The 8377-nt window shown below is 37.1% G+C and overlaps 1 long non-coding RNA gene across 1 annotated transcript; it reads left to right on the top strand.

Moving 5' to 3' along the window:
- Positions 1 to 195: 195 nt before the first annotated feature.
- LOC307126150 lies at positions 196 to 2661 on the top strand. The gene is made up of 3 exons (XR_013816462.1): positions 196 to 1811; positions 1892 to 2037; positions 2194 to 2661. It is a non-coding gene; the product is annotated as an uncharacterized lncRNA (long non-coding RNA).
- The last annotated feature ends 5716 nt before the right edge of the window (positions 2662 to 8377 follow it).

Genomic DNA, 8377 nt, shown 5'->3' with positions numbered 1-8377 from the left:
AATAGTTTTTGTGTTTATGGCCATAGGAACAAACACCTCGGACACTTCCTGAAGAAAAGATTGATGCAAGTAAAGATGTATTTCACAAATAAATTCATCTTATTTTTTTGAAAGTCTCTCCAATGCAGCAGGTAGCAGCAGAGAGCTTCAAAATGCCGGCTCAAGCAGAGAGAGAGAGAGATGTGGCATTTGCGTGGTCTGGGACCGCCGACATTTTGGTGAGGTCAACAAGGTACCTCGCGAATTAAACTGCGTTTGTTTTTGAAAAAATAAATGTTTGGGCAATGTTCTTAGAGTTGTTTGCTACAACATATGCATTTTTTTCATTACTTGACCAGTTAAATACGCGCTCCGAACCACTGATTCGGAACAAATGATTCGAAAAAGGTTTCGAAGCTCCAGAAGCAGTGCTTCGAAAGCGGCCATCACTATTTTGTAGACAACTTTAGTCAGAGTTTACCACTAAAAGATAGCCTTTTGTTTTAGTTACTGATTGTCGCAGAACATGAGCACAGTAGAAATACTCAGACCGAGTAACCTACTGTAAATGATTAACAGAACAAGTGATCTCAGTTAACTTACAAGCTTATCTCACAAAACGCATTTTTTTGCGTTTAGAAACGCGAAACGCAGGGTAGTGGAACGGGGGAAAACAAGGTCATTATGTTATAAAATTAACGTGCGTGTGTTGGATGTTTGTATACGTATTTTTGTTTTGTTTGTGTGTTTACAACGTTCCCGGTGGCTTTTCTTCGTGTTTGAAAAATATGTTGCAATGTTTTATCGCCGATGCACCTTTTTGTGGAATGTAAGATGAGTCTGTTTGTTTGTACCATGGTTTGTACGTGCTTCTTTCTTAGACAAAATTTCTTTGGTGTTAATTGATGTCTTATTTAGATTTTATAACTCTATTTATAAATCTATTTACCTTTCTAGCCACATTTTTATTCATATGTGCAAACCTCTTTTTATTATATTTTTTTCTGTAAAGACATGAAATGTTATTTGGGTACTATCTCTTCTTCCAGCAACGTCAACGCCTTTTTTTTTAATTCCTTCTCTCTCGAATTTAATTCCTTTTAAATTGTTACCCCTGGCTCAATGTTTTGTTTGTTTTACTGGCTCTTTGTGTACTGTTTATAATTGTATTAATGTTGTTAAATTCTGTTTTTAGTTGTAAAAAAACAAACAATGTTGCAATGTTTTGCTAAGAAGTTCCTAGCGGGGCACTATGATATGTTCTCATCACCGCCGAATAAGACGAGATGAACGCTGATTCGTTGAAAACGAAAAACGTCACTTCCGCTAGTGCTTTAAGTACGTAAGTCACACGTTCCTTGGCCACGTTTGTCATTCGTTTTCGACCGTTGAAGAGTCAACAGCAGTTGAGCGCTGCGTCTGGCTTTGGAAGCTTTTATTTTGGTTCAGTTTTACTATTAAATTTCAATCACTCGATGAGTTTTGTGACTCACATTTGTGTAATCAAAGACAGTTTTTTGGTAATGTGTCCTGAAGTTATGACAATGAAAGCGAACTACCAGAAGGACACCGAGACCGCGCCTGTTCACAAGAAGAAATGGTCAAAATCCAAGAGGAAAACATTTCTGCGTGCAAAAATCAACGAAAAGAGACGACGGGCACGCGCCTGGCCAACAAAGAGACCGCAGCTGTGTCTGGACCGTGTCGACGGTACAGCTACGAGGAATCAAAGTTCCGTACCAGCGGTTGCAATGGCACCAAATAACACGACACAGTATTTAATGGACCTGGTGTACGCTGAACGATTAGATGTTCAATTGGACACATGTGATGTAAGCCATGATTTCTCAATGCAGAGTCATGTGCCATTTGATGGGAGCGTTTTCTCATTGTCGGACTCTGATTACGACAGATCGTTGGACTTTCAGCAGCGAGACTTCGAGGACGTGTTCTTCAGGAATGAAATCTGACTTGCTTTCGTCGGAACGAGACGACTCCTGACTTGATTTTCGTCGGAACGAGACGACAGGGCCGCTGTGAAACCATAGACAGTAATATGTGCGTGAAATGCCAATGGTTTTGTTGTTAGCCCTATATAAATGTGTGGTAGTATCGAACAATGTTTTATTGAAGCCAAGGCGTTCAACAGAATTCTTTGAGTTACATGTTACGAGTTGAATTTGGTTTCATTTGTCGGCTCTCCTTGTCTCACAGCATTGCGCAGACTCCAACTCAGGGAGGCGGAACGCTCTGCGTCACAGCTGCGTGATGACGTGTTCGCCACGCCCCGCCTCCAGTACGGCCACCACCACGTGGCCAGCAGGTAAACCCGCTCCACCCTTAATGTACGCGGTGAAAGAGCGTTGCAGTAACCTGATGTCGCAATGTAATATCTGAGCAAATGTGCATGCATTGTTCTGCCAACGGATGCATGTGTTTTGAGAGACTTTTACAGGTTGCTGATCCTCCTCGACGGATCTCAGCTGCCTGTGCATCCCACCCAGAGCCTTGGGACAAAGCCACATGTCTGCCTGGTCGTCACTACTGGGTCACTGTGGTAAATGTTTGAATGTGAGATTACACAAGTGCACTCAGATCTTCATCTCATGTGATATGATCTTATTTTGTGAGAACTTTTGTAAATATTGATTGTATTAATTATTAAAACACATCTGACTTCCATGTTGACTTTGTTTCGTGTTTATTATACATTGTGTGAGCCTCATTCAAATATAAGGGACAGGAAAATGATGACGCATGCACACGTGCTTGAAAACATGTCTATATAGCAAACTCCTTGCCATAAGGGTTTTAGTTGTATTAAAATGTTAGCGCACAAAGGCCTTTGACCAGGTGTTCATGAACCCAAAATGCATGTTGAACTGTTATTATCAGCTAGGGTACTGCAAGAGACTAAATATTATACTGGCAAATGTGTTGAACATTCCACTTTACTTTTTAAAGTGTTTTATTTCTGGAAGTACAAAGTGATTGTTTTAAAATATAGGACACTTTAGTTAATATTTGGCATGTGTTGCACCCTATAAATGTTTTGCGCAAATGACCCCCATGAAGCTTGAGGACTGCTGCTGAAGAGAATGGATATTAAGGTGAGAAGGATGTTCACAAAATGTGAGTTTCTTGTATAATGGACTCAGAATTTAGCTTATGACCCTTTTATACCTACCGGTACTTGAATTTGGTGTATGTTAAACCATTTACACTGCATGAGCACGATTAAAATCATTGCTGATAAGGTAATGTAAGATCAAAATTTGAACATTTACTCAACCTCAAGATGTTCCAAACCGGTATACATTTCTTCTGTTAAACTAAGAAATTAATACAGGTTTGGAACATCTCGAGGGTAGGGTTTAGTTGCATGTAGTAATGCATAATTTACTGTACATGTAACAAGGACACTGTAAAATGAAGTGTTGCCTATAATTTTAATTTGTGGGTGAACTATCCCTTTAATGTGACTTTTTAGTGGATAGTGTTTGCTTACAATAAAACCCTAAATCAACTTAAATGTATCGGATCAAATACCCACTTTGTAACCGAATGAGTGTTGAACCCAGGACATTCCTGTGATCGTATGACGGTGTCTTCTGCTTACACCTATTACACACCCAATAAGGGCATAGACTAGAATGAGGAAGCATTGAATAGGCTACGTGTTGGAAATCTTAATGTTTTCATTTTTGGATTCATGTTGGGCAAAATTCGTCGTGTTCTAGGAATAAGTGTTTTCTGTGTATCTTTTCTCTAAATACACAATTCTACATAGCAATATCTGGATTTAAAATAGGTGCACAAAGCACTTTATCAAATGAAATGTAAACAAGCTGTGGATCAGCACGTTTGCTGATCGTCTCTATTGGTATATGATTGTTTTGAGCACAGGAACACTTTGTTCCTTTTCCTTACCGCATAGCGCTGTTTTTGGCACATGGCGGTTAAAAAAAAAAACGTGGAAAACAGGTGCACTTGCCAAACTGGTTTACACCACCAGGTGGCCCTAAATTGCCACAGTAGAGCAAAGCCCACAACCAGTACTCTGACAAGAGCAATGTGTTAATCCAAGTGCTACATTTAGATTATAGTGCATCATGGCATCTGTTTGTGAGGGGCGTGAAGCAACGGAGGAGAGCAGGACAGGACAAACCTCTCAAATTACATTAGACAACGAGGACACAAACCACAAATGAAGGAACTCGCACAAGGTAAAGCCTGTCTCTATATCTCCATGGTTCTCAACTCACACTTTACTCTAATAGGCCAAACTTTACGTTTCCAATCTTTTTATGGTGAGTGTTTCGCCAACTCTGACAATGCTTTGTGTCAGCTCAGTTGCCCCGTGGTCCATCTGCCAAGAGTAATAGATGAAACAACTCATCCCTGGCCTACTGTGTGCTGTCAATGAGATGACAAGGCTTGTGCATTATGATTGATATGGAGCCCTCAAGCCAGGCTGCACTGCCAGTCTATTGATTAGTCGCCAGCCTGGCCTCATGGGAGGGCCTGTCCCTCGGTCATCCATCATACACATTTTCTCCCATTTTACACAGACAAGGAAAGTTACCAGCACAAGCTCCTACTTGAAGGAGCGGGCTCACCCATTCAGAACATATCTCTAATCTTATCTGAAGATTTGAGTAAATGGTTGACTTAATTTAGGTGAGATAAGGTTTATAGGTAATTCATGTTGCTCTGGGTTTAAAGCTAAATCTAAAATGGGCCATTATCTGTTATCTTTCTTTAATGTGATTCCAGTCCATTTCCTTCACATAGCCTACAACTTGTGTGTTTATTAATATTTTTATTTTTCAATTACAGAATTTTTTTTAAGCAAAGGGGCATTCAATTTTATAAATTGTTTTCCTTGAGATGCCAATCTTGAGGCTAATTTTAACCTTTTGGTATCATTAATGGACTAAAGTAAAGTCTGCTTCCATTAAAGACTGGCCTTGATGAAACAGGCAGTGAATCAGAGTGTATTTGCACCTGATTACGTAAAATGTTATAAACCAACAGGGTTTATGTGAAGGAAATGGATTGGAATAATTAAGATCAAGAAAGATAACACATGATGGACTATTTAGTTTAAATAGCTTAAAATCTCATGAAGCCCTGGCCGGCAATTACCTAAAATACATAACATATAAAAAAGGAACTGTTGTGGAATTAGTGGATTATTGCAATAACATATTTCAAACAAAACTATATATATATGTATATATATATATATGTATATGTAATTACATTTTTTTATATTTATCTAGAAAATTATTTAGATATTTAAATGTATATACATGCAAATATTTCTTAAATATATACCTAATTGAGTGTGTATTTATACATAATAGTTACTCACAGTACACACACATAATATGTAAACAAAATTTTATTTTGGCTGCAGTTAATCAATTTGACAGCACTCATACACGCACACACACACACACACACATACATACATACATACATACATATATACATATATACATATATATATATATATATATATATATATATATATATATATATATATATATATATATATATATATATATATATATATATGATGTGATTACCTGCTTAACTAAATCAGATGTACATAATTACACCGTTTTATTGTCTGTTCTCCCATGTTGTATTTCTCGCCTCAGGTTATCTGTTTATCGTACTACACTGGCAAATGTTATGGAGAAAATTGTGTGAATCAGCTGTTTGGTGATGGATGAATGGACCGACCTTTTGGCCTCAGGCAAAGCACTAGTCCAGTACAAGAAGATAAAGGTAAAACCCCAGGAAGCAATTTGCTTGCTTTTCTTTCTTTTTGTGCAATCAAAACAAAAGTGTTTTTTTTTTTTTCCTGCTGCTTGCTCATTGTATTTGAAAACTGCAACAATTCTTAAGCAGTTTTCAGGCTACTCCATTTCATTTTCCGCAGTTTCTTAAAATGGCAGAGTAGATTAATTTAATTAATTTGCACACAAAAAAAACACTCAAACTGAATTCTCATTGTTGAAACTGGGTATTGTATTTCTATATTGAATTTTTATAAATGAAAGTAGTTTAAATAATGCCCGATATTCATAAAACATGCATGTCTTTAGACAGAGAAAAACAGCCCTTTGACCTTCACAGAGACAGGAAGAGACAGGTGCCTGTGGCGTTGTGGTTGGACACACCCACGGAGTGGACTCTGTTCAGCCGAAAGAAAAGGTCACAGAAATGTCGTGCAGTCATGTCCTTGTAAGTTTGATCGGACTTGATAAAAGCAAACCTGCAGCGTGGTTTACTTCCTGCTGCACTTTTCATCATCCATAATAACTCCACACTAACCAATTGTCTATGTTGTGATGACTCCGCTAACAACCGTTGTTAAATTTGCATTGTTCATTATACATTATGTGACAGATGCAGCTAAAAAGAAGCTCTGTTCCTCATGTAAGTTTGTAGAAGGCAGGAAATACAAGAGTAAACTGGACAATCGTTGATATGATCATTTCCACAATATGCAAAGTAAACTGAAGTATTTATTTTACATTTATTATCTGGTGTCGTGTCTGGCAAGATTTTGGCTGAATTTGGCCATTGGCTGAATTAGAATAGCATTCTAGCATGCAACTCTTACTAATCCCTCCCCTGAGTACCCAAGTGTTTTCAGTCAGGTATTATTATAGCCGTTTTCTATCTAAATATTCTAATTTAAATAATCTTATTTATTCCTGAATTTTCAGCGTCATTACTCCAGTCTCAGTTCATTGCACATGATCCTTCAGAAATCACTCTAATATTCTGATTTGTTGCTCCGTTATTAATAATGGTTCTTATTATCAATATTGAAAACATTTTGCTGCATCGTATTGGAAATTGATGCGTTTTTTTTTTTTCATGATTCCTTGATGAATTCAAACTCTATAGAACCGAACAGGCCCTTTTTTGTAACATTTCTTTACTGTCACTTTTGATCAATTTAATGCATCCTTCTTGAATAAAAGTCTTCTTTTGAATGGTAGTTTATCATGGTTTCCAAAGAAACATTAATTTGTTAAGTAGCACAACGGTTCTGTATCATTGATAACAATAATACATTTCATTCTTGAGCATCACATTAGCATATTAAAATGACTGAATTATCATGTGTCAACAAAGACTGGAGTAATGATGCTGAAAATTCAGCCGTACCATCCCAGGAATAAATTACATTTTAAAATATATTCCAATAGAAAATAGTAATTTTAAATGGTAATAATATTTCACAATATTACATTTTAATTTGTATAAAAAGTAAATTAAGCCTTGGTGAGCATAGGAGACATCTTTCAGAAACATTCATATTTTGTAATTATTTCAAATGTTTCGATACATATATTTAAAGGTGCACTGTGTAAATTTTAGCGGCATCTAGAGGTGAGGTTGCGAATTGCAACCACCCACCACTCGCCCCTCCCTTTCAAAGCACATAGAGAAGCTACGGTGGCCGACACAGGACAAAGATGTCGTCGTCTGAGACAGCAGAGAGTAGCTAGCGCTCAGTAGAGCAGTTTGTCCATTTAGAGCTACTGTGGAAACATGTCAAAAAAATGCAGACTTCACTGTAAGGGGACCCCGCGGTGTATGTAGATAGAAATGGCTCATTCTAAGGTAATAAAAACATAACGGTACATTATGTAAGGTCTTTATACACCACTGAAAACATAGTTATGTATATTATATTGCATTTCTGTCAATAGATCATCATACATACTACACACTAGGGCTGAACGATATGGACAAAATTTCATATCTCGATTTTCATGCCAGATATCTCGATATCGATACAATACGATATGACTACGTGTTCGGTGAAAACCAGAATCTGAATTAAAATGTTTGATTTAAGCCTACATTTCAAAAATTTGTGTCAGAAAATGTATTGTTTTTAAGCCTTTCGCACGTACGATCACACAGGTGTAATCAGTCTAGGCTGGTCCCTGGAGCGCATGATCAAGTGCATCACATGATCAACTGCTAAATTCAAATGTTGCATTTAGCCAGAGACAGGCGTGCTCAGAGCTGTCATATATCACAACTTTTCAGTGTTTTCAAACACATACTGTTTATTTTAGGTTTCAAACTTATAAATTCACATAAGTACTAAAAAACAATACATTTAGAGTTTGAAAATACACACTGATGTCTATGGAAGAGGTAATAATAATCCTTTCTTTTATAATTCGACACGTTTTATTCATATCAGATACACATTGTGTAAGTAACTTCAATGTCTACTCTATTCTATTCCCAGTTCACCAGCCACTGACTTTTAAGTATTTTAAGTATTTCGGGAGAAGTGGATGAATTCACGTGTTGTAAACATAGAGGTTGTAAATCCAACAGATCCGATTCT

The sequence above is a fragment of the Gobio gobio genome (assembly GCF_949357685.1).
Source record: "Gobio gobio genome assembly, chromosome: 5".
Lineage (NCBI taxonomy): Eukaryota > Metazoa > Chordata > Actinopteri > Cypriniformes > Gobionidae > Gobio > Gobio gobio.
Note: the sequence above shows the minus strand (reverse complement) of the source record. Positions and strands in the feature narration are given on the sequence as shown.